Source organism: Dendropsophus ebraccatus, chromosome 7 (assembly GCF_027789765.1).
Source record: "Dendropsophus ebraccatus isolate aDenEbr1 chromosome 7, aDenEbr1.pat, whole genome shotgun sequence".
Taxonomy (NCBI): Eukaryota; Metazoa; Chordata; class Amphibia; order Anura; family Hylidae; genus Dendropsophus; species Dendropsophus ebraccatus.
In genome coordinates, this window is record NC_091460.1 from 135,663,310 (window position 1) to 135,691,135 (window position 27,826).

The 27,826-nt window shown below is 42.5% G+C and overlaps 1 protein-coding gene and 1 long non-coding RNA gene across 2 annotated transcripts in view; both read left to right on the forward strand.

The window, feature by feature from the left end:
* Positions 1 to 27,826, forward strand: part of BBS12 (Bardet-Biedl syndrome 12) — a 130,998-nt gene that overhangs the window by 84,386 nt on the left and 18,786 nt on the right. The gene's annotated exons all lie outside the window — the stretch shown is intronic.
* On the forward strand, positions 403 to 27,665 carry LOC138797054 (uncharacterized). The gene is made up of 3 exons (XR_011363885.1): positions 403 to 464; positions 1,244 to 1,340; positions 27,034 to 27,665. It is a non-coding gene; the product is annotated as an uncharacterized lncRNA (long non-coding RNA).

The window sequence follows — 27,826 nt, forward strand, 5'->3', positions numbered from 1 at the left end:
TTAGTCTCACCATGGGCAGCAACATATCAAAAGTTATGTTTCAGTGGAATACCCCTTTATTACCTGGCCTCCTGGTGCAATGAAGGCCTGATGCAGGGGTCAGAACGCTGAGAACAGCATAAACTTATGTTACTCAATTTGTGTAATTCCCATTGACTTTAATGGGAGTTGTGCAAATAAGTAGCTCTGGGAACGCTTATGTAGCTTTTGGAGTTATATAAACAGTGTAACTTGTGGGGCTGTGTAGTTTTTTATTAAAGTGAATGAGATTTATGCAGATTGTTTAAATCACGAGTTTATGCTGTTTTGAGCTGTGTGACCCTCTTGACAGCTGCAAACAGGCTGAAGGGGGGGCAGAAGACCGACCACAAAACATCTCTGTGTTTCTTCCCATTCTGGCAGAGGCACACTGAGTGGAGAATGAAGAGAAGACAGGAAAGTGCTGCAATGGAGCCGAGAGGTAGGTGAGTATAGTGTGGGAGACCTGGCTACTGAAGATATTGGAGAACATGACTACTGTGCAGACTACCCACAGGGAAAGACCTGGATCCTAGCGTACTAACCTGGTGGAGCTACTGGGCAAACTACCTATAAGGGGGAACCTGGAAACTGGGGAGACTACCTACAGTGTGGAACTGGCAACTTTGACATACTACCCACAGGCAGGACCTGACTACTGGGGGATGCTACCTACTGGCTAAGGGATCTGGCTAATTTGAATGCTAACTACAGAAGAAAACTAACTGCTCGGGTTAGTACCTACAGGGGGGACCTGATTACTGGGGAGAATACCTGCAGAGAGGACCTGATACAACCAGGGGGAGATCTGGCTACTGGCAATGTCACCTACAGGGAGACCTGGCTACAGTAGATATTTACCATAAGAATGTTGGCTACTGGGCAAACTACCTACAGGGGAAACCAGGCTATTGTGTATACTACCTACAAGGGGTACCTGGTAACTGGGGAAGCTACCTACAGGGGGTACCTGGCAAATGGGGAAAGTACCAACAGGGGGTACCTAACAAATGGGGATACTACCTACACAGGAGACTTGGGATGCTACCTACCCACCTGGCTGGGGAAATTAAATATGAGAGAGACCTAGTTAATGGAAGTTATTACATACATTGATCCACCTACAGGGGGCACCTACCTAATGAGGAAGCCTAGCTACCCCGGGTGGGGGGGGGGCGTAGCTATTGGGCATAATTATCAGCTGTCAACACTTGTCTATCAACAGGAGCAAACCACCCACCTAGTCGGGGCTACACCTTCCCCAACCCACTTCTTTGCTGTGCAAGAAACCAAACAGGGGCATTATTCCCATGTGGGGACAGGTAAGGCAGGAGATGGAGGAATGTAAAGGAAGGTTCTGAATCAGAGATCAGTCGTGGCTGGAAAGATAAAAAAAACTGAATGTGAACAACTGCAATCAGGGAAGACCCCCCCCCCCCCCTGTAAAGTCACTGGATATAACTGCACAGTAATCCCAATAGGGGCTATATGGTCTGTAATGGAAATTATAGCGGTCATTGTGTGGCAGTATTAATTAGGTATTATGCAGTGTATCTTTGGAAGTATATTTCTGAAGAGCATTTTTGTTCTGTAAGTTTTACCCTGAATTGTACTTACACACACTTTACTTTTTGCAGCAGCTTTGCTTATGTATTGCAGTTTTGTCCCAATGGGTCACAGCTAGAAAACCATCACAACTGCTAACTGTATCTGATAAGAAATGTTGGTGTATTCTAAGTGTTTATAGGGCTCCAGTGAATATTTCAATGAATTGCAGAGGGCACAGTGTGTAATGCAATGAATAACAAGGGTTACGGTGTGTATTATAATTCATTTCAGGGAGTACGGTATGTATTGTAATGATGTTTAGAAGGTATGGTGTGCATCATAATGTATTTCAGGGGGTACAATGTGTAAAATAACGCATTTCAGGGGTTTGTACTATAAAGAACTTCAGGGAGTATGGTATAATGAATTTAAAGGGGTACTGTGTGTATTATAAGAAATTTCAGGGGATACGGTGTGAATTATAATAAATTTTAAGGTGTGTAGTGTGTATTATAAAAAAAATGTTGGGTCTATGTTCTTATATTATAATTATTATTATATTACAGCACAAGCAGAGGAGGAGGTGAGTTGTCTCAATTAGAGATGATCGAACATCTGAAAGTTCGATCGAACCTAGCTTTTTCAGATGTTCGATCATGTCTAGTCTCCATCCCCTACTCAGAATGGACTGATCCCACCTTCCCACCTATCCATTTATGTCGCCTTTCATTGTAATCCTGTCTCTGATGATAGTAAGGAGACAGAGGAAAAGTTTGGTACAGAACAAGAAGTGTCGGATTCCTCTTAGATTTTGTGGCCAGAGTGAAAAGTGCAAGATTTCAAAATGATTCATCATTTTCTGATTACACATTCCCTTTAAATTGGCCTGACACACAGTCAGCTGAAATAGCTCATTTTGGCTATTTTCGTTGACCATTAATGGTAAATCACATTTAAACTGATCAGATTGTTTTGGCCATGGTTGACTGAAAATAACAAAAACAATGTATGGGCCAGTTCACATTGAGTAAACGCGGCGTAATTCCACGGTGGAACTCTCCACCGCAGAATCCCGCCGCGCTCAGTGTGCTGCTTTGAGCGAATGGGAGAGGGCGCGCTCTTCGGCTTCCTCTCCTCTCCGCTCAAAGAACTAACATGTTAGCTCTTTGAGTGAAGAGCGGCGGCAGCGGACAAGCTTGCGCTCTCCCATTCGCTCAAAGCAGCACACTGAGCGCGGAGGAAATTACGCTCTGTGTTTACTCAGTGTAAACATACCCTATGGCAGGATCAGCTGAATTTGGCCAATTATTTGTCACCCATTGCCATCTTGTGTTTTTTTTTTTTGTTTGTTTTTTATGTTTAACTAGAAAATGTACCCGGCGCTGCCAGGGTATAAAGTGTGTTAATTAGATTTGTTCTAAGGTGCCCAGGAGGCCAAGCTAAAGGTAATTGTTTCATCTGAGTTAATCAGTGGAATTAGTGTATACCTGTAGTGCATAGTTGGAGGGGTTCTGTATACCCACAATGTTTAGTTTTTAGGGGTCTTGCATATCTGTAGTGCATAGTTGGGGGGGCTGTATACCTATAGTGTATAGTTGGGGGGTCCTGTATACCTGTAGTGTGTAGTTGGGGGGGGCTTTATACCTGTAGTGTATAGTTGAGGGAGGTCCTGTATACCTGCAGTGTACAGTTGGTGAAGGTCCTGTATACCTGTACTGTATAGTTCGGGGGTCCTGTATACCTGTAGTATATAGTTGGTGCTGTATACCTGTAATGTATAGTTGGTGGAGGTCTTGTATACCTGTAGTTTATAGTTTGAGGGTCCTGGATACCTGTAGTGTATAATTGGTGGAGGTCTTGTATACCTGTAGTATATAGTTCGGGGGTCCTGTATACCTGTAGTGCATAGTTTGGGGTCCTATATACCTGTAGTATATAGTTGGTGGAGTTCCTGTATACCTGTAGTATATAGCTTTGGGGTCCTGTACACCTGTATTATAGATTTGGTGAAGGTGCTGTATACCTGTATTATAGAGTTGGTGTAGGTCCTGTATACCTGTAGTGTATAGTTTGGGGTCCTATATAACACAGTAATCACTGAACTCAAGGAGAACAGCGAAAAAAAAATTCCAATGAAGTATTCAATTAAGAGTCTCCACTGATGCCCCCAAAAATTTAAATATGCAAAACAAGAGTCCGTGGAGCCTCAATTACGAGTCTCAAAACACAGGATAGCCAGATATCTCTAGCCTGTTGCCAACGGGGTGTCTCCATGATGGGGAGAGCACCACACCACCCTGATAAATAACCCCTTAAGTCCCACTCGGTTGCGAGTATTGGAACATAGACAGGGAATCAACAGGGTGGCCCCTTTTGTCAATGTCTAACTCAAGGTGCGAGTATTGCGATGATGACAAGGGCTTGCACAGGCAGGCCTCCACCCACAGACAGCCGTTTTGGGGTATTTGCCCCTCGTCAGTATGGGGTAGGATTCTGGCTAGTTGGGGCAATGAAAAATCAACCAACAAAACACAGTAATCACTGAACTCAAGGAGAACAGCGAAAAAAAATTCCAATGAAGTACTCAATTAAGAGTCTCCACTGATGCCCCCAAAAATTTAAATATGCAAAACAAGAGTCCGTGGAGCCTCAGTTACGAGTCTCAAAACACGGGATAGCCAGATATCTCTAGCCTGTTGCCAACAGGGTGCCTCCATGATGGCTGTCTGTGGGTGGAGGCCTGCCTTTGCAAGCCCTTGTCATGATCGCAATACTCGCACCTTGAGTTAGACATTGACAAAAGGGGCCACCCTGTTGTTTCCCTGTCTATGTTCCAATACTCACAACCGAGTGGGACTTAAGGGGTTATTTATCAGGGTGGTGTGGTGCTCTCCCCATCATGGAGGCACCCCGTTGGCAACAGGCTAGAGATATCTGGCTATCCCGTGTTTTGAGACTCGTAACTGAGGCTCCACGGACTCTTGTATTGCATATTTGGGGTCCTATATACCTGTAGTATATAGTTGGTGGAGTTCCTGTATACGTGTAGTGTATAGTTTTGGGGTCCTGTATACCTGTAGTGTATAGATTGGGGTCCTATATACATGTAGTATATAGTTGGTGGAGGTCCTGTATACCTGTAGTGCATAGTTTTGGGGTCCTGTATACCTGTAGTGTAAAGTTTGGGGTCCTGTATACCTGTAGCATATAGTTTGTGGAGGTTCCCGTGCACCTGTAGTGTATAGTTTTGGGGTCCTGTATACCTGTAGTGTCCTGTATACCTGCAGGGTCGTATTTACCCGTATGGCAGTGTTATTCAGTCACAGTGTGTCGGTATTGGTCATGTCTGGTATGGCGGTGTTATCCAGTCACAGTATGGTAACCTAAATTAGGACTACTTATCTCTAATGTCCATATGCATCAGAAAATAAATATATCTCCTACAACAAAAATGATGCTAGACAGTACACCCAAATCAATAAATCAAATCCATACTTTATTGTCACATATAGAAAAAAGAATATATATTTAAAAACAAGGAGGCATGAAAATAATACAGTACATGCATCGGATGGCTTACAAGGGAGATGGGATAATATATACTCTGTATAGCAATTAAATTGATGATATGTCACTCAATCACAAGAGGTACCAAGGTGTATGAATCTAGGAAAACAATATACTGCTAAAGTGCTTAAATCTTTAGTACATATGTATATGTACAAAAGAGTGAGCTGCAAGTGCAGCTAAAAAAGTACAAAAAAAATACCAGTGCAAAAATTTAGAAAGGAATATAATCAAAGAGAAAAAAACAAGTATAAGAAAGTGATGCAAAAAAGTATACTTAGACCTCTGGTAACAAAAATATGTTCTGCCCGGTAAGACCACTTACCCAACGCTGCGTTTCGCTAAACAAGCTTTGCCAAGGGTAGTAGTGGTCAGGTTGCTTGCCTATTTTATATGTCCACACACCAATCACACACATACTGCACAGCTGATGATCATCACTACGTTCAGTTCCACACCAATCATATTCCCCTATTAGATTGCGTGCTCCGCCCCCATTAGACAGGTGTATCTATTCAAACGAGTCCACCCACTCACCCCAATGACTGGCGCCATTACTCTATCATTACTCTATGTAATGGATGGTAGCAGGAAGTGAATAGCCGGTCATCTGACATTAAGCACATGACTAGTCCTTCTGACATCACTTCCGGGATGGGATCCGAGTCACGTGACCGTAAAACAGGCACATGACCGCGGCACGAGCACGTGATTGTATAGAGATGACGTATATGGGATCCCGATCACATGACCGAGATCACATGATATATTAGAGGATTCGTATTACGGCGCATGCGCAGTAGGGACAAAACGGGACTTCGTGAAGCTGGTGAATAGACAATTGTAGAAAATGACAAAACACATAGACATAGACATAGAACATAAGAACCATGAAAGGTAGTGCAGTGAAAAAAAGTGAATGAATTACTAGAGTGAAAAAAGTGCAGTGCAAGTGAAAAAAGCTCAGTGTGCATTGAAGTGCTAAAGTGCAAACGCAAAAAAAGAATAAATACCCACCATATAACTTACCCACAATATCTCTATAATTTGCACAGACTAAAAAAAAATATATAAATGCAAAGAAAGATGCCAGTCCACATACATGCGTGTTTTTACACACATATAGTATATTGGACTGAAAGTGCTAATGTGCAATGTGCCAAAGTCAATGAGTGTCACAAGTGTATAATTACTAATGTAAAACCCAACATTGTATCAAAACATGTCTATGTAATATATATGTAAAAATTAAAATAAAAAATAAAAATAAAATAAAATAAAGTAGATGTACATAGTATGTAGTGATCTATACCAAGATGTAATGTTACCAAATGTCTATATAAGATGGATCACTGCTGATATACAGTTATAAAACTAAGCAACATAATCCAGTGTCCATGTGCTAAAAATAGTACAATATGTGCAATCTATAACATGATCATGTACAAAAATCATTACCGACTGTCATAAAAAATATATATATATATATATATATAATAAAATATCGCAAAGAGACCTTAACCATGTCTCCATAGTGGCAAAGAAATACAGAGTGTCATTGCGTACCCATATCTTATCTTAAACCTGAGATTGAGGTGCAGATCATCAATAGTGAAAATATCACTTTAATGTAAATAAAGTGCATACAGTGCAAGACAATTATCCATCGCTAAAGGAAGACTAAATTACATGAAATTACAACGGATATGGATAACAGCCCGATCTTCAATCATCCAATCGGGAAACCTATCTGTTTACAAGTAAAGGGATCTATAATGTATATCCAAGGAGCATCTAGAGGGGAGAAAAAAAAAGGGGGGGGGGGGAATACATTTAGATAACATATCCAAACACAAGGTGATGATCAGCTAAACAGTCACATCATAAAACACATATGCAATTTTATTGATTAAAAAAATAGGAACATACATACAATATAAAAACAATTAAAAAATGTATAGAATAAAACAGGCCAAACCTGAAAAGCATGTAGATATTACCCGGAGCACAGTCGAATTTCATACTATTGTACACATTATTGAGTCTTAGTTGATTAGATCTTATATATTATACACATTAGTGTTTCTTAAAGAATCTATTCATCGGTATGGTGCGAAGCTGTTATGTTCATTGAGGCCACGTGGAACCAGAGTACCTAATTTATAGATCCACATTGTCTCTCTCTGACCCAGTCGCTTTTTTATATCACCCCCTCTTTCACTGGGGTACACTACATCTATTCCTCGTACTTTGAGAAGGGAATCGTCACAGTTGTGGACTGACCTGAAGTGTCGTGGAATGGTCTTTAAATCTCCTGTCTCTGTCGCGTCTTTTGCTGCTCTAATGTCCAAGACATGCCCACGTACGCTTCTTCTTGGCGATGGATAATTGTCTTGCACTGTATGCACTTTGTTATTTACATTAAAGTGATATTTTCACTATTGATGATCTGCACCTCAATCTCAGGTTTAAGATAAGATATGGGTACGCAATGACACTCTATTTCTTTGCCACTATGGAGACATGGTTAAGGTCTCTTTTAGCGATATTTTATTATATATATATATTTTTTTTTTTTATGACAGTCGGTAATGATCATGTTATAGATTGCACATATTGTACTATTTTTAGCACATGGACACTGGATTATGTCGCTTAGTTTTATAACTGTATATCAGCAGTGATCCATCTTATATAGACATTTGGTAACATTACATCTTGGTATAGATCACTACATACTATGTACATCTACTTTATTTTATTTTATTTTTATTTTTTATTTTTACATATATATTACATAGACATGTTTTGATACAATGTTGGGTTTTACATTAGTAATTATACACTTGTGACACTCATTAACTTTGGCACATTGCACATTAGCACTTTCAGTCCAATATACTATGTGTGTGTAAAAACACGCATGTATGTGGACTGGCATCTATCTTTGCATTTATATATATTTTTTTAGTCTGTGCAAATTATAGAGATATTGTGGGTAAGTTATATGGTGGGTATTTATTCTTTTTTTGCGTTTGCACTTTAGCACTTCAATGCACACTGAGCTTTTTTCACTTGCACTGCACTTTTTTTCACTCTAGTAATTCATTCACTTTTTTTCACTGCACTACCTTTCATGGTTCTTATGTTCTATGTCTATGTCTATGTGTTTTGTCATTTTCTACAATTGTCTATTCACCAGCTTCACTAGGTCCCGTTTTGTCCCTACTGCGCATGCGCCGTAATACGAATCCTCTAATATGTCATGTGATCTCGGTCATGTGACGGGGATCCCATATACGTCATCTCTATACAATCACGTGCTCGTGCCATGGTCATGTGCCTGTTTTACGGTCACGTGACTCGGGATCTCGGTCATGTGACCGGGATCCCATATACGTCATCTCTATACAATCACGTGCTCGTGCCGCGGTCATGTGCCTGTTTTACGGTCACATGACTCAGATCCCATCTCGGAAGTGATGTCAGAAGGACTAGTCATGTGCTTAATGTCACATGACCGGCTATTCACTTCCTGCTACCATCCATTACATAAAGTAATGATAGAGTAATGGCGCCAGTCATTGGGGTGAGTGGGTGGACTCGTTTGAATAGATACACCTGTCTAATGGGGGCGGAGCACGCAATCTAATAGGGGAATATGATTGGTGTGGAACTGAACGTAGTGATGATCATCAGCTGTGCAGTATGTGTGTGATTGGTGTGTGGACATATAAAATAGGCAAGCAACCTGACCACTACTACCCTTGACAAAGCTTGTTTAGCGAAACGCAGCGTTGGGTGAGTGGTCTTACCGGGCAGAACATATTTTTGTTACCAGAGGTCTAAGTATACTTTTTTGCATCACTTTCTTATACTTGTTTTTTTCTCTTTGATTATATTCCTTTCTAAATTTTTGCACTGGTATTTTTTTGTACTTTTTTAGCTGCACTTGCAGCCCACCCTTTTGTACATATACATATGTACAGTGGCGTAACTACCAGGGTCGCAGCAGTCACCGCTGCGACCCGGCCCGCCACAAGGGGGGGCCCGCTGGGCCCCTGAAGCCCCCCCTCATCAATCACTCTTGTGACCGCAAGCATTGTGTTGCTTGCGGTCACAAGAGGCCGCCTCCGTCTGCCCCGGATCATGCGCTGCTGCCGGGGGTGTTGCGTCCTATCCCCGGCAGCGCGCGCATCATAGAGTTCACTGCTCCGGCACAGGGAGCGCACATTAGAGACGCTCCCTGTGCTGGAGGTCCCAGCACAGGGAACTCTATGATGCGCGCGCTGCCGGGGATAGGACGCGACACCCCCGGCAGCAGCGCATGATCCGGGGCAGACGGAGGCTGAAGAAGAAGAGGATCGCCGGGGGAGCGCGTTGTCAGGTGAGTTGTGTGTGTTTTTTTTATTTATTTTTATTTGTTTTAATAAAGGAAAGAAGGGGCTATCTATAGGAGGGAAGGGGCCATTTATAAAGGAGGGGGAAGAGGGGGACTATCTATAAGGGGGGGGGGGGAGAGGGAACCATCTATAAGGGGGGGAAGAGGGGGATCATATATAAGGGGGGAAAGAGGGGGATCATCTATAAGGGGGGGGAGAGGGGGACCATCTATAAGGGAGGGGGACCATCTATAAGGGGGGGGGGGAGAGAGGACCATCTATAAGGGGGGGGAGAGGGGACCATCTATATAAGGAGAGGGGAGAGTGGGCCATCTATAAGGGGGGGAAGGGGCCATCTATAGCAGAGGGGGCCATCTATAAGGGGACAATATATAAGGGGGGGGGAAGGGGCCATCTATAAGGGGGGGGGCATCTATAAGGGGGGCAACATAGGGGGAGAGGGGGCTTTCTATAAGAGGGGATATACAGAGGGGGCATCTATAAGGAGGCTACATAGTAGGAGGCATATACTATAAGGGGGGATACACAGAGGGGGCATCTATACGGAGGCTACATAGTAGGAGGCATATACTATAAGGGGGGATACACAGAGGGGGCATCTATAAGGAGGCTACATAGTAGGAGGCATATACTATAAGGGGGGATACACAGAGTGGGGACCATCTATAAGGAGGCTACATATAGGGCATACACTATAAGGAGGTCACATAGTGTCAGGGTTACCCACTAAATGAGGCCAATACAAATATGCAGTTTGTAGAGAGATTACGATGGTGTCAGAGTGAGGAGTCTAATATGTCTGTCTGGCAGATTCTGTGGATTCGGAGAAGTTCTCATAATGGCCGAGAGCAGATGGAGAAGATGAAGAGGGAAGAACTCCGATCAGAGAAGACGTCCCCTGTGAGTCACCTGATGTAACTGACTGTAATGTATATGGTGTCTAGAGCCTGTGTGGAGCTGCGTCCACCTCTATATGACTGAATGCGGTGATACGTGTACAGTGGATGTTATTCAGTAGCAGCGGTGGTGTTAGTAGGTGGTGGTGTTAGTAGCAGCGTTGGTGTTAGTCAGTATGTGGTGGTGTTAGTCAGTAGCAGCGGAGGTGTTAGTCAGTATGTGGTGGTGTTAGTCAGTAGCAGTGGTGGTGTTAGTCAGTATGTGGTGGAATTATTTGTTACTTGCTATCTGGTACTATGTTTTATTGGTGTTAGTATACAGGATTTGGTCAGTAACAATATGGCGGTAATATGTGTGGTGATAATATTTTCTCTTCCTATCTTAAGATCGTTATTCGTAATATCTGTCTTGGTGTATATATATATATATATATATATATATATATATATATATATATATACACATATACCAATAGCATCACTTGGTCGAGGAAGGGGGGGGCCCAAGTTGACCTCTCGCACCAGGGCCCAGGAGTCATTAGCTACGCCCCTGCATATGTACTAAAGATTTAAGCACTTTAGCAGTATATTGTTTTCCTAGATTCATACACCTTGGTACCTCTTGTGATTGAGTGACATATCATCAATTTAATTGCTATACAGAGTATATATTATCCCATCTGCCTTGTAAGCCATCCGATGCATGTACTGTATTATTTTCATGCCTCCTTGTTTTTAATATGTTTTTAGATATATATTCTTTTTTTCTATATGTGACAATAAAGTATGGATTTGATTTATTGATTTGGGTGTACTGTCTATAGAAAAATGCAAAGGTAACAGCATCAAGGCGTAGGTAAAGTGCAAAAAAGAAGTGTTTATTCCCTCATGGCAATAACATAGCAGCATAGCTGCTATGCTGCTATGTTATTGCCATGAGGGAATAAACACTTCTTTTTTGCACTTTACCTACGCCTTGATGCTGTTACCTTTGCATTTTTCTATGGACTTTGTCCTGATGGACTACAGGAACGGTAACTTTGTTTCATCTATTTTTTATGCTATTTTTTCATTATTTTGAGTCTCTGTGGGACTACTTAGGTGTGCTATGGTATTTTTGCCTTTTTGGGTGTACTGTCTAGCATCATTTTTGTTGTAGGAGATATATCCAGTCACAGTATGGCGGTATTGGTCAGGTCTGGTGTGGCAGTGTTATCCAGTCACAGTATGGCAGTATTGGTCAGGTCTGGTATGGCAGTGTTATCCAGTCATAGTATGGCGGTATTGGTCAGGTCTGGTATGGCAGTGTTATCCAGTCATAGTATGGCGGTATTGGTCAGGTCTGGTATGGCAGTGTTATCCAGTCACAGTATGGCGGTATTGGTCAGGTGTGTTATGACAGTATTACCCAGTCACAGTATGGTGGTATTGGTCAGGTCTGGTGTGGCGGTGTTATCCAGTCACAGTATGGCGGTATTGGTCAGGTCTGATATGATGGTGTTATCCAGTCACAGTATGGCGGTATTGGTCAGGTGTGTTATGACAGTATTACCCAGTCACAGTATGGCGGTATTGATCAGGTCTGGTGTGGCGGTGTTATCCAGTCACAGTATGGTGGTATTGGTCAGGTCTGGTATGGCGGTGTTATCCAGTCACAGTATGGCGGTATTGGTCAGGTCTGGTGTGGCGGTGTTACCCAGTCACAGTTTGGCTGTATTGGTCAGGTCTGGTGTGGTGGTGTTATCCAGTCACAGTTTGGCGGTATTGGTCAGGTCTAGTGTGGTGGTGTTATCCAGTCACAGTATGGCAGTATTGGTCAGGTCTAGTGTGGCAGTGTTACCCAGTCACAGTTTGGTATACCTGTAGTGCCCTGTATATACATGTACTGTATAGATGGAGTAGGGGGTCCTGTATACATGTACTGTATAGATGGAGTAGGGGGTCCTGTATACATGTTCTGTATAGATGGAGTAGGGGGTCCTGTATATACATGTACTGTATAGATGGAGTAGGGGGCCCTGTATACATGTACTGTATAGATGGAGTAGGGGGCCCTGTATACATGTTCTGTATAGATGGAGTAGGGGGTCCTGTATATACATGTACTGTATAGATGGAGTAGGGGGCCCTGTATATACATGTACTGTATAGATGGAGTAGGGGGCCCTGTATATACATGTACTGTATAGATGGAGTAGGGGGTCCTGTATATACATGTACTGTATAGATGGAGTAGGGGGTCCTGTATATACATGTACTGTATAGATGGAGTAGGGGGTCCTGTATATACATGTACTGTATAGATGGAGTAGGGGGTCCTGTAAATATATATACTGTATAGGTGGAGTAGGGGTTCTGTATATACATGTTCTGTATAGATGGAGTAGGGGGTCCTGTATATACATGTACTGTATAGATGGAGTAGGGGGTCCTGTATACATGTACTGTATAGATGGAGTAGGGGGTCCTGTATATACATGTACTGTATAGATGGAGTAGGGGGTCTACCAGTTATTACTGTGGATGTTGTGAGGCAGCTTCCCTAGCAACCATTGCTCCCTGTGAAAATGAATGCAGTAATCCTATTGGTTGCTAAGGCTCCAACTGCCGTGTCTGCTGCAGCTAATTATATCACCTGTGTTTGCAGTGAGGAGATTTTCCCATTCATCTCTATGGGGCACCTCTCTTTCCCCTCCCCCTCCCCTCCTGTACATCTGGCGGGGACGGGACCTTCGCAATAACCTCCCCGGGCACCCAATGTATCTGTGTGCCAAATTTGGGGTCAAACAGTTCAGGCGTTTGAAAGTCTATAGAGGACAGACAGACAGACAGACTTTCATTTTTGTGATATAGATAAATACAGTGATGTGCCAATTTAGCCTGGTATGTTTCTGGCACAATTTTTCATACAAATACTCCTATAGGACTGTAATCAGATGTGTTGAGGCCAACCAAAGTCCCATGAGTACGGTCATGTGGGGGAGATTTATCAAACATGGTGTAACATGTCGTAGAATATGTTTGCAGGGGCAGAACCTCTGATTATCACCTTACCCCCGCTACTGTAGGTACTGAGCAGATGCATACAGTACTGTATTGCAAAAAATTATCATAGTCCAGTATCCAGAAAATTAATTTATAAACTTCAGGTTTTATTTAGCTTTTCAAAGCATGAAGTGTCCCAATACATAAACTGATGGGAAAAAAAATAGAAACTGCCGCCGAATTTCAAACCTCTGTAGGTTCTTACTCATAGCCTGAGTGGTTTCACAATGATACACAACTATATAAAGGACACTGACATCAGAAACTCCAATTTCTCTCCATAATAAATGAGTATACAGGTAAACCTTGAACGTATAAAGCAGTTGTCCAAGCGAGAGAATATAGGGGTATATACCAGTGGCTTTGTTAAGTCAGAATTAAAGGGGTACTCTTTAATTCTTTCATATCAACGGGTGTCAGAAAAATATATAGATTTTTAATTTACTTCTATTTAAAAATCTCAAATCTTCCAGTACTTATAAGCTGCTGTATGTCCTGCAGGAAGTGGTGTATTCTTTCCAGTCTGGTGCGCTTTAAGCTCCGCACTTTATTTTTATAATTGTATTCCAAGAGTTGTGGCATGAAAAATGTCAGTTTTCCTATTGCCCTCGGGTCCTCAGAGTTTTCAGGGCTGCATACAGCTTGTAATGTTTACTCAACGAGGGTGGATATACAGTACAGGACGCCAAGTTCAAGGAAATCTGTCAGGTCCCTAGCAGGTAGAGAGCTGCAGACACAGACATGAGGACCAGGTTGTACAATTGCTAGTCACATGTATTGGGCTGTAAAAATCTGCAACATATCCTCTATGTCTGAACTCACCCTACATCATTCTAAGAGGCCATAAAAGCCTATTTCACATCTTGATATTGCATAGTGGGTGACATGGCTAATAAGACTGCAGTGCAATGTGCCCCAAGCTGAAACAACATCTTCCATTGTGTCAGGACATGCTCATGACATCAGAATACAACAAGCAGTGACATAAAGTGACATAATTGGTGATGTCATCCCAGGACCCTAGAAAAGTAGGTGTAGAGCCCCAGACTCTCTGTCCTGAGGGGCTCCACTCTAGCGATCACACTGTCACTGCCCGTGTGTTCTGTCTGCATTTACTGCCAGATTTTTTTCTAGTGTTTCAGATTTATGTCAGAACATGGATAAAGAGGAAAAGATTGACAGGGATCTTGCCATTTTTGGCAACCTCCTGTGTTATGTGGTTCCAATCCTGGTTGGCTGTCTCTCCACCAGCCACCAGCTTACCTTGATTGAAACCTTCAGCAACCTGCTCAGCTGGTGCAATTCCATCAGCAACCCGCTCAGCTGGGACAACATCACCAGGGACCTGCAGAGGTCAAACGCTACCATCAGAGGCCTGCCCAGATGGAACTGCAGCACCAGCAACCTACAGGGTCCAAACACCTCTGGAGACCTGCTCACCTGGAATATGACTACCGGAGATCTGATCAGCCTGATCTCCATCACCAGCCATCTGCAGAGCATGGCAACTGCCTTCTTTGCCCCGATCAACTGGATCAGCACTATTAGTGATGTGCTCAGCTGGGTGTTCACCAGCAGCTGTCTGCTAAGCTGCATTTTCACTGATAGCCATCTGCTCACCTGGATCACTGTTCAGCAGCTGAATTGGATCCCCACCACCAATAATATAATGTCCTGGATCTGCACCACCAGTGACCTGATCATCTGGACCACCACCCTCACCTGCAGAAGCGCCCTGCAGATCTGGACAACCGAAACCAGCTGGATCACCACCACTACCACAAGTGAGCTGTTAAATTTGATGAGCAGGGTCAGCGAAAAGCTGGTCTGGATTGCCACAAGTATTCAGCTTCTCACCTGGGTGACCAACCTCTGCAACAGGTAGGTCTGGCTCATAACCGCCAGTGAGACATTAAGCTGGATAAACACGACCTGCAGCATGCTGATCAGCTGTATAAACACCTTAAGGGTAGCTTCACACGTACTATATCACCACCTCTCTTACACTGTACCCGTCAGCTCTGCTCGCCCTAAGATGGCCGCTCTGCAGTACACATTATTGTGTGAGGTGAGGAGGAAAGGAACAAATGTGGATGGCACACTGGAGCTCCCCCTGCTGGTCACTCTCCTCCTCCAACTCTTCTCTCTCCCTGGCTGTATTAGTATATTCTGCCCGTTTTTTTTTTCGGTCGGACACCAGACAAAAAACCAATGGGCGGAGGTCTCGGTAGATTTAATGACACAGTGTCCTTGTTTGCAGATAGCAACCAATCACAGCTCAGCTTTCACATATTTATTTGCTCTAGTAAAGTGAAAGGGGAGCTCTGATTGGTTGCTATGGGCTACAGCAGACAGTAAGGGAGATGTATTGTGCTGTCTTACAGTAAGAGACCCATAGCAACCAATCACAGATCAGCTTTCATTTCTCACATTGCTCTGGGAACATGAAAGCTGAGCTGTGGTTGGTTGCTATGGGCAACAAAGAGACTTTTACCATTAGATAGGTTAACAAATCACCCCCATTCTTAGTAAAAGGTTGCGTTTGTTGCATTTTGCAACTTACTGATTTTTTTGCTGCAACTTGCGCAACTTCTTTAAAATAGCAGCATTTTTGGCCTTGATTTTGGTTAGAAACACACACACACCGGATCCGCAGCGGATTTTTACGCTCCGAATTCACAGCAAAATCTGCTGCGGATCCCTTGCCTGTGGTTTTCAATGAGAATACATACTCGCAGCAGGATTGACATCTTGCTGCGAGCAGGGGCGTAACTAGAAATGGCTGGGCCCCATAGCAAACTTTTAATTGGGGCCCCCCCCCCTCAACCGACCACTACACCGTCAACACATCCAGCTCTACACAGGGTCTGTACTACATATAAATTACAGTGCAAATATATTTAGTGACTCACAGGGGACTTCTCCTCTGATCGGAGTTCTTCCCTTTTCATCTTCTTCTCCATCTGTCCTGGGCCATTATGAGAACTTCTCTGAGCCACGAATCCACAGAATCTGCCAGACAGACATATTAGGCTCCTCACTCTGGCACCATCCTCATCTCTATACACACTGCACATCTGTTTTGGCCCCTTTAAGCCCTCTTTCAGTGGGTAGCCCTGGCTCCTTATAGATAGTCCCTTGTTCAGTCTTCCACATAGATGGCCCTGTGTGCATCTACTATAGTAGAGAGCCCCTCTGTGTTTATAGTAGATGACAACTTCTGTGCATCCCCTATACCAGGGGTAGGGAACCTCGGCTCTCCAGCTGTTGCAAAACTACAACTCCCATCATGTGTAGACAGTCAAAGCTAAAGCTGTAGTTTTTAAACAGCTGGAGAGCCAAGGTTCCCTATCCCTGCCCTGTAGTATATGGCCCCCTCTGTGTAGTCCCCTTATAGATGACCCCTCTGTTTAGTCCACTAAAATAAATACCCCCCCCCCCCTCTGCGCATGCCCTATTATATACATCCCGCAGTGTAGTTACCCTTATAGATGCCTCCTCTGTGACGTCCTCCTTATAGATTGCCCGCTGTGTTGTTCCCCTTACAAATGGCCCCCAGTGTTGTCCCTCCCCATATATATAGCCCCCAGTGTTTTCCCTCCCCATATATATAGCCCCAAGTGTTGTCCCTCCCCCATATATATATATATATAGCCCCAAGTGTTGTGCCTCCCCATATATATATAGCCCCCAGTGTTGTGCCTCCCCCATATATGCAGCCCCCAGTGTTGAGCCTCCCCCATATAGCCCCCAGTGTTGTCCCTCCCTCATATATATAACCCCCAGTGCTGTGCCTCCCCCATATATATTGCCCCCAGTGCTGTGCCTCCCCTATATATATAGCCCCCAGTGCTGTGCCTCCCCCATATATATAGCTCCAGTGCTGTGCCTCCCCCATATATATAGCCCCCAGTGCTGTGCCTCCCCCATATATATAGCCCCCAGTGCTGTGCCTCCCCCATATATATAGCCCCCAGTGCTGTGCCTCCCCTATATATATAGCCCCCAGTGCTGTGCCTCCCCCATATATATAGCTCCAGTGCTGTGCCTCCCCCATATATATAGCCCCCAGTGCTGTGCCTCCCCATATAAATACAGCCCCCAGTATTGTGCATCCCCCATATATATATATATATATATATATATATATATATATATATATATATAGCCCGCAGTGCTGTGCCTACCCCATATATATAGCCCCCAGTGCTGTCCCTCCCCTATATATAGAGCCCCCAGTGCTGTGCCTCCCCCATATATATACAGCCCCCAGTGCTGTCCCTCCCCCATATATACAGCCCCCAGTGCTGTGCCTCCCCCCTATATATAGCCCCCAGTGCTGTCCCTCCCCCATATATACAGCCCCCAGTGCTGTGCCTCTCCCATATATATATATATATATATATATATACAGCCCCCAGTATTGTGCATCCCCTATATATATATATATATATATATATATATATATATATATATACAGCCCCTAGTGCTGTGCATCCCCTATATATATACAGTGTATATACATATATATACATACAGCCCCTAGTGCTGTGCATCCCCCATATATATATATATATATATATATATATATATATATATATATATATACATACAGCCCCTAGTGCTGTGCATCCCCCATATATATATATATATATATATATATATATATATATATATATATATATACAGCCCCTAGTGCTGTGCATCCCCCACATATATACAGCCCCTAGTGCTGTGCATCCCCCATACATATATATATATATATATATATATATAGATATGTACAGCCCCTAGTGCTGTGCATCCCATATATATATATATATATATATATATATATATATATATATATGTATGTATGGGGGATGCACAGCACTAGGTGCTGTATATATGTGGGGGATGCACAGCACTAGGGGCTGTATATATATATATATATATATATATATATATATATATATATATATATAAAATATATATATACAGCCCCTAGTGCTGTGCATCCCCCATATATATACAGCCCCCAGTGTTCCCCTCTGATAAAAATAAAAAAACTCACAACTCACCTAACCACACGATCTCCCGTCGGTTGCAGGTCTCTTCTTCTCTATTCATCTGCACCCGACAGATCAGCAGCTTCCAGGCGAAGTCCCGGGCAGCGCCACCACTGAGCTTAGTGTGCGCCGCGGCGGCTGGGACTTCGGGTACAGGGTGCGCGTCACTTCCTGTACCAGAAGTCCCAGCCGCCGCGACACACACTGACCTCAGTGATGTCGCTGCCCGGGACTTCGCCTGGAAGCTGCTGATCTGTTGGGGGCGGGGGCAACACTCTTGTGATAGCAAGCAAATGCTGCTTGCGGTCACAAGAGTGATTGACAGGGCGGGAAGCCTATGGCTTCTCGCGCTGTCAATCAGAACACTGAACACCCGGGAGGCCTGCTCGGCCACCGGTTGTTGTAGGCAGTAAGCTCCGGGGGCCCAGGCCACGGGCCCCCCGATGCTACGGCGGTGGTTCCGCGGTAGTTCCGCCCCTGGCTGCGAGTATGTAAGTGACAGGATGGATGCATACATACATCCAGCCTGCTTCGAGGGTTCCCGACTGGACGTCCCGCTCAGCCAATCCATGCGCTGGCCTGCTGTAGCCACTGAGCGGGACGTCCAGAACATACAACTGCTGGAGATAAATACCAGCATACTAGTAAAAGGTTCCAATTCAAATCTGTCTTTGCCAACATGGCCGCTATAGTCTGAGAGTTTCTGAGCAATTCAGGAGAAATATTTAACCCTTGCATGTTGGGTGAATAAACCAAACCACTTTTTTTTCACTTATATCTGGAGTGCCACCTCATCTCTTCATTTCTAGTACCACCGGGACCTGGGTCTGGGACCGTGAGACTGAGCACCCGAACTTGAGCCATTGAGCCACACAGTGCCGTTCTTCAGTATTCTTCAGTATATGCAATCAGAGAATTGCATATATAAGTCTCCTAAGAGACTTATGTGTAAAAAAAATCAAAATAAAAAAAGTTTAAAAACATATTTTTTTAACCTAATAAAAATGCCTCAAAAAACATTTATATTACCCCTTTCCCATGATTCAAATAAAAAAATAAACATATTACAGCGTTCGGAATTGTCCGATCTATGAAAATGTAACAATATTGTTCCTGCATGATGAACAGTGTAAATAAAAAGCGAAAAAAAACACCAGGATTGCTGATGTTTTTCAAATTATATTTAGAAAAAAAATTCTAAAAACTTTTTTACATTTTTCTCTTACACCAATATGACACTAATAAAAAAACTAGAGATCATGGCGCAAAAATGATGCCCCAACCAGCCCTGTAGGTGGAAAAATAAAAGCGCTATGGCAATTAGAAGACGAGCAGGAACATTGCTTCCATATGACCTGGACATCCGGGTATCAATCACCTATGGTCATGAAGAATGTAAGACTCTTTGTGGTAACAAGTAATAATCTCCCAACATACCGCACAGATACGACATTTCTAAAAAAGAACTCGCCGTATTCTTCACAATTACTGGAACTTTATTGCTCGTTGGATTAATTGTATTAATTTGTTTTAATCATTTTTAGACTGTGACTAACGTCTACTTATTTGGCTTTCAAAGGTCTTGAAAGTTATCGAAACTTCAAACTTTCAGGTACTTTCCTATTTTTTAAGAAAACAAGATGCATGCATAGAAAGGGTCGGAAGAATGATCTGTGGGGTGGACCGATGGCAAGTCTACAGAAAACGCTGATGGAAAATGTGTAATTTACCTCCGCAGTCACAAGGACCTAATGATATTAAATGCTGATACATAGAATAACTCCGCTATAATGTTCCTTTCGCTACCTAACGAATGATGCCGCATAATATGGAAAATAGTCCTTGGTATGACATCTATTCTTATATCGAATTTACCTTAGAATTCTCTGTGTATTTATTCACTTCTTGAATGGTATCCTTAAAGGAGTACTCCGGCAAAAAAATCTTTTTCTTTCAAATCAACTGGTTTCGGAATAGCTTTGTAATTTACTTCTATTTAAAAATCTCCTGTCTTCCTATACCTATTAGCTACTGTATGTCCTGCAGGAAGTGATGTATTCTTTCCAGTCTGACACAGTGCTCTCTGCTGCCACCTCTGTCCATGACAGGAACAGTCCAGAGCAGTATGGGTATTTGCTACTATTCTGGACAGTTCCTGACATGGACAGAGGTGTCAGCAGAGAGCACTGTGTCAGACTGGAAAGAAAACACCACTTCCTGCAGGACATACAGCAGCTGATGAGTACTGGAAGACTGGAAATTCTTAAATAGAAGTAAATTACAAATCCATATAACTTTCTAACACCAGTTGATTTTTTAAAGAAAAAGGTATACCCCCTTTAATTTTACACTTAAAAAAAAATTACTCACCTGGTGTTGTCCCCACTGCAGATCACATCCTTACGTAATGTGTACCTGCGCCAATGTTATCCAAATAGCACAAGTTCTTTGTAAATGGCTCTTACTCAGAGCAGGTTTCTAAGTGCGGTTTAGGCTGGAATGAGTTTGTGCAAAAATGTAGCAACGTGCACAAAAATTTGTAAGAATTTTAAATGGTAAATTATAGTCGGATGATCATCAGACGTAATAGTGAAGTACACAAAAGATTAGGAGACATTTCTTTAGTTCTTTAGGCTACCGTATGTGATAACACCGGTAACCAGAGATGTGCAAAGATTCCAAAATTTGCTTTCGGTCATCATTTTTGACGGATTAGAGCTGTAGAGAGAACCTGTGGTCAGCCCCCAAAACTTTTTTTTTTAGTTTCATGTTCTCTCTGTCTATCAATGTTTTTAATGTCTTGCTATGACCCCAATCCCAAGATATAGGAATTTTATCTGAAGGTTTGGGCGGGAATTTCATTTTAAAATGACTACCGGGATCAGAGGAGTGTATGAGGCTGAGGGGGCATTAATGAGACTCTGGGGGTGTAAATACGAGGCTAATGGGATGTGATTCAGGCTCTCTTTTGAAACGCATAAAAAGCTAGTCCACTTAAGGATGTTATGTTGCCAAAGGAGAAGTGAAGAAATATATTTAAAAAAAAGATTCACTAACATATATATATGTACACCAAAGTGGAATAAATGACCGGTTCCACAAAATCGATCAATAAATAAATAAATAAATAAATAAAAGCCTATATATACAAGTCATTAATGCTAGAAAATCACCAAAAATATAAAAATAAAATGTAAAATATGTGGTCCTTCATCCCTTCAAGACAGAGCCCTTTGATGCCCGGATGTCCGGGTTAAATTAATGCAATGTTCCTCCCCGCCTTCTAAGAGCCATAGCGCTTTTATTTTTCTACCTACAGGGCTGGTTGTGGTGTCCTTTTTTGCGCCATGATCTTTAGTTTTTATTCATATCATATTGGTGTAACAGAAACATTTTGATCGCTTTTTATAATTTTTTTTTTCTGATATATAATTTAATAAAATCAGCAATCCTGGTGCTTTTGTTTTTTTTTTTTTTTTTTTTCATTTACGCCTTTCATCGTCCAGGAACAATAACGTTATATTTTAATAGATCGGACAATTCCACACGCTACGATATGTAATATGTTTATTTTTTTATTTTTATAATGGGCAAGGGGGGTATTTTAAACTTTTATTGGGAGGGGTTTATCAGTTTTTTTTTTCCGCTGGACAACCCCTCTAAACGCCACAATCTCTATAGATCGAGGCGTTTATGGGGTTAATGAGACACAGCTGCGGGATCACAGCTGCCTCTCATTGCCTTCGGCCCCGGACACACTGATGTGTGTGGGGCCATTCTCACTGCAGCAGTCCTGCACACATCAGTAAGCCCCTGAAGTCAGGAACATATATATATATATATATATATATATATATATATATATATATATATATACATTCCTACTACACTGGGTATGTGCACGTAAATATACATATTACTGACGGGAAGGGGTTAACAGAAATTTCCGACTTTGAACTGTTTTTCTAAATATAAATATGATCCAATTAAAAAAAAAATCACCTGCATGAGAACAACATAAGGCTAGATTCACACACACCGGATCCGCAGCGTGGAGCGGAGCGTGCAGCAGGTAATTTATGCTCCAACCGGCGGGGGGGTTAAGGGGGCCGTCATTTACATAATCGCGGTGGGATGTCAATCCCGCTGCAAGTATTTAATCTGATTGAAAATGACAGGCAAGGGATCCGCAGAGGATTTTGCTGCGAATTTGCAGTGTGAAATCCGCTGCGGATCCAGGTGTGTGTAAATCTAGCCCAAAGAAAAACAGCGGAGGGTAAAAAATAATTAAATAAAATTTCTAGCTTTGAATAGGACTTTGTTTTTATAAATCTAGATATGATCCAAATAAAAATCGCCAGCATGGAAACAACAAAAGGTACATTCACACATACAGGATCAGATGTGAAGTCGCAGATTGGAAGCTGCAGATACCAATGTAACTAATTGACTGTACGCAGCATCAAATCTACTGCAGACCCTGTACATGTGAATGGAGCCTAATAAAATAAATGTGGCTCCCTGCAGCTACAACTGAAAAGTGAACAAGTGCAGTCTGTTCATTACTTATAGTAAGCGCCCTCTAGTGGAGGCTGCAGGCAGCCAATAGGAGTTCTCTAAAATCTTATGTTTATACAAGAGCTGTCCAGGCCTGATGGGAGTTGTAGTTTTGCAACAGCTGAAGGGGGTTCCCATCCCCGCATTAAATGGTTGATGTCATTCAAAGTTCCCTCCATGACCAAATGTAAACCTGCCTGGGATAAACATATATCTATCCTAAGATAATAAGAGGGGAAAAATCTAAATAAAAAAAGTTTAAAAACATATTTAAAAAAAACAAAAACCTACTAAAAATGCCCCAATAAATATTAATAATACCCCATTTCCTGTTAATTTGGCGGAAACATTAAAAAAATTGCACAGTGCTAGTTATAATAAAGTAATATATATAAAAAGAAACACGGCCCATGCCCCCCCCCCCCCCCCCGGCAGAGTGTGACCTGCCTCCATGGAATGGCCAAAACAACATCCCCCTGGCACAGTTCGCATCACCACCCCCCAACAACCCCCCCCCCCCAGGGATGGTGCGCCTATCACAGCATCCAAGGCCCCCCCCCAAGACAGTGCGGCTCTCACAACAAAAGGGCAGCGATCGCAGAACACCCTGAGATGATGCTCAGAGCTACTCTTCTTTGACCGCCATCCCGGGGGGGGGGGTTAAGGGGTCCACACACTAGGATTCATGGGGCCCACACTGTATCTTGCTATGGACCCCATGAATCCTAGAGTCCTGTGCATGCTACTGGCAAACAACCCAGCTCTGGTCCTGTCTTCTGAAATGGGAAAGTAATAGAAATAACTGTGCATTCAAAAAGTTGCAATTTGAAATAATATTCCTACTGAACTCAGTTGTCCAGAAGGTGGCGCTAGTGCTTCATATACAAAGGGACCACCCAATGTTTACAGCTTGTAAGATTGTTTACAAAACATCTATTCCTATTTACTACTTTATTCTGATACAATATATAAGTAAGGCTGGGTTCACACTGGATATTCGCAATCCGTTTATGTTAAAAATGGATTAAAAAAACATGCATCTGTGTGCATTAGTTTTTCCATTAACTTTTATTATAAAAAAAAAAAAAAAACGGATCAAAACGCATCCTTTTTTTAAAAGTGTACCCAAAAACATGGTCGGCCACATTTTTATGTATGGTAAAAAAAAAAAATGAATGCATTTTGACGTGTTTTTTGTATTGGAAGTCAAAGGAAAAACAGATGCATGTTTTTTAAATCCATTTTTAGCATAAACGGATTGCAAAAACTCAGTGTGAACCCAGCCTTAGAATGATCTAAATGGAAACATTGATATTTTGCAGGTTGGGCTGACTAATAATACCTTGTCTCCTCTGTGATTGTACAATTACACATTTCCTAATACTATATCTTATCTGCTAAATGTATATTTTCCAATAACAACCTTAGGATTTATGCAGTTCACACACTTTATTTTTACCTTGGTAATGTCTGTGTTTTCTTAGTATTCACCACGTGTGAATTTTTTTTTTTTTTATGTCACTGTGTACCATTAAGATTCTTCAGATAACACCAAATTATACTTAAAAGTGATATTATCGGGGCTGTAATTGTTATTAGGCACTTGTGTTCCTGTGTCTAGCTCAGCAGAGTTAAGGGGGACAGCACTTTAGGGAGTTAAAAAAAAAAAAAAAAAAAAAAATATATATATATATATATATATATATATACACAGTGGTACAGTGGTTTAAGAGTAACTTGTATTAAGAGCATTTTGCAAGAAGAGCTCGCAGTTTTTCAAAATTTTAACTTGATTTAAGAGCATTGCTTTGGTTTAAGAGCTTCCTCTAGTGGGTGGGAGGGAGAGTGGGGGAGGGGCAAGGCCTGCATAGCGGGGTCTACAGCACTGTACTCTGACCCAGGAAGTCTCCCTTACCTTTCAAATCATAGCAGATCCACTTCAGGCTGGGGCTTGCATCAGGGGACAGGACTGTGGGGGGGGGGGGGTAATCTCTTCATAGCTGTAATTTCTCTCTCCCCGGACAGAGAGTGCTGTATCTTGTATCTATGTGCCCACATCTGTCCTGCTCATTCCTTCATGCTCCCTGCAGTCTCTGTCAGCCCTTGTGTTTCCCATCCTCTCCACTCCTGCTATGTGATTGCACTCACACTCAGCTACATACAGTGCTGCTATAATGTGCCTGCACTTACACTCAGCCATTCACACTGCTGTATAGAAACGTTTCTGTCACTGTCCTCCTGCTCAGCTCTGTCATTCTCACTTCCTGATTGGTCCATGCTGAACACACCCCCCTCCCCCATTGCTGTCATGTGACCACGCAGATCTCTGACAGCAGCCCTGCTTCTCTATTCTAGCCTGTTGTATTATGCTCCGCATTGTATTATTATACGCCGCATTGCTGATTGTTATACTGTACAGTAACTTATAATATCACATATCCAGCTGTTTCTAAATGTTTGTTTCATCTGTTATACATGTTATTCAGAATTAAAAATCATTATTTTTGTGGTGTGGAACCAATTTTCTGCAATTCAGTGATTTCTTATGGGAAAATTTGCTTTGGTGTAAGAGTGGTTTTGGATTACAAACACAAACCGGGAACTAATTATGCTCGTAATCCAAGGCACCACTGTATATATGTATTTATTTTTTTCCAAATGGTTGAATCTACATGGATCAAAACTGGCGATCTGAAGCTGCAGCTGCTCATTATCTTGTGGATTTGATTGATATTACTACACACAACACTATGAAAGTTACCAGTATCCAGTGACGAGAGTCAGTTGTCAGGATCTGCTATGGTGCCCGATGTTGAGAACTGCTGTTAAACGACAATTTCACTGCTCTGGAAGCTAATGGTTTCCATTGACTACATGCTTAGTTAAAGGAAACGTAACAGCAATTTAGGCTGGGTTCACACTGTGTTTTTACAATCCGCTTGTTTCATGCAAAAAAACGGATGAAAAAACAGATGCATTTGTGTGCCAAACGGATCAAAATGCATCCGTGTTTTTTTTGTGTGTTTTTTATTGCATACACAAAAAACATTGGAAAAATCCAAACAGATGCATCTGTTTTTCATGTTTTTTTGGCATAAAAGAGATGCACAGAATGCTATGGAAAAAAAAGTAATTTTCTTACCTTTATCCTCAGCATTGTTTTTGCTCAATCTTCAATTTAATCAATATGTAAATTAGGTGGTCTGGCGCTCTGGAGGCGGGACTACTAGGCTAAATCCTGGAATTCCAGGCAGTCCCCGGCATGTCTCCTCCTTCCACACGGAACGGGAAGGCATCAGGAATCAAACGCGCTGTTCAATCAAACCTATTCCTGAACCAAGAGTCATCGGGCAATCCCTGATGGTTTATACCAAGGATGGGGAACCCTCATCCCGCCAGCTGTTGCAAATCTAAAATTCCCATCATGCCTGGACAGCCAAAGCTTTAGCTTTGATGGGAATTGTAGTTTTGCAACAGCTAGAAGGCCGAAGGTTCCCCATCCCTGGCTTATACCCACCATGCTAACCTTCATCGATAGATATCCGCCTTGGTCTTAAAAGTGCAGGACTGATAGGCGCAGCAGACCACGCTACGGTGGAATGTTTGGTCCATTATAGTCAATGGCCCCATAGAGAACATGTTGTGGTGTTCATTAGCAAATCTTTTTGGACAGGTTTCCGACATATAAAGGGGGAGATTTATCAAACATGGTGTAAAGTGAAACTGGCTCAGTTGCCCCTAGCAACCAATCAGATTCCACCTTTCATTTTCCAAAGAGTCTGTGAGGAATGAATGGTGGAATCTGGTTGCTAGGGGCAACTGAGCCAGTTTCACTTTACAGCATGTTTGATAAATCTCCCCGAATGTGCATAAAATGTAGTGTGAATTGTCTCTAATGCTGACAAGTGCTGAACATGTCATCAGTCATGCATTTCTTGTTTCCTATTAAAGGCCGGAGCCGGAATAGAGGAGGAAGCTTGTTGGTAGGCCTGAAATAGCACAACGTCTCCTGAGAACTGTACTGAGGTAATGAGGTAGGAAAAACAGCTCATCACTGGCAACACTCACCAAGGATGTTTTTGTCTACACATAATATACTTGGACCCCGGAGGACCAAGCGCTGAATTATATTTGGAACATTTTTATTAGGAAACAAGGAGACTCGGTGACTGTAGCATAACATCTGACGTAGCGGGACTGTAACACTGAAATCTAATGAACGCCAATGATGCCGATTGTTTGGCAGCAATGCATCCCGCTGTGATTAATAAAGAGCAGAATCTTTCATCTCCCGGGATAACTTTCACACAAAAGCCGTCTTCTCTGCTGAACATTTTCCTTCAAGTCATCATTTCTGCAAATTCGCATAAGGACTGTGTAGGGGGGATGATTTCTGGTAAGACGTCTACCCACACAGATCCCCTGTATAAAATAGAAAGTGGATTATTCAGGCTTTCGGTGTGATGAGTCACAAGGTCTTTGTTGTGCTGCCATCTTAATGCCATTAAGTACATCGCTTTAAGTTTTTTACATGAATAGGCCGGTGCCGCAGTCCTTCTTTTGAACCACCCGCGCACATTGCTGGTCTATTCCCAGGCACCAGCCAGGCATAAAGCACTGGAGGCAGGCCTGCTGGCCCCCAGTGTGACAAAACCCTCCCCTCTGCAGGAAGTGGTGTATTCAGTCTGACACAGTGCTCTCTGCTGCCACCTCTGTCCATGGCAGGAACTGTCCAGATCAGGAG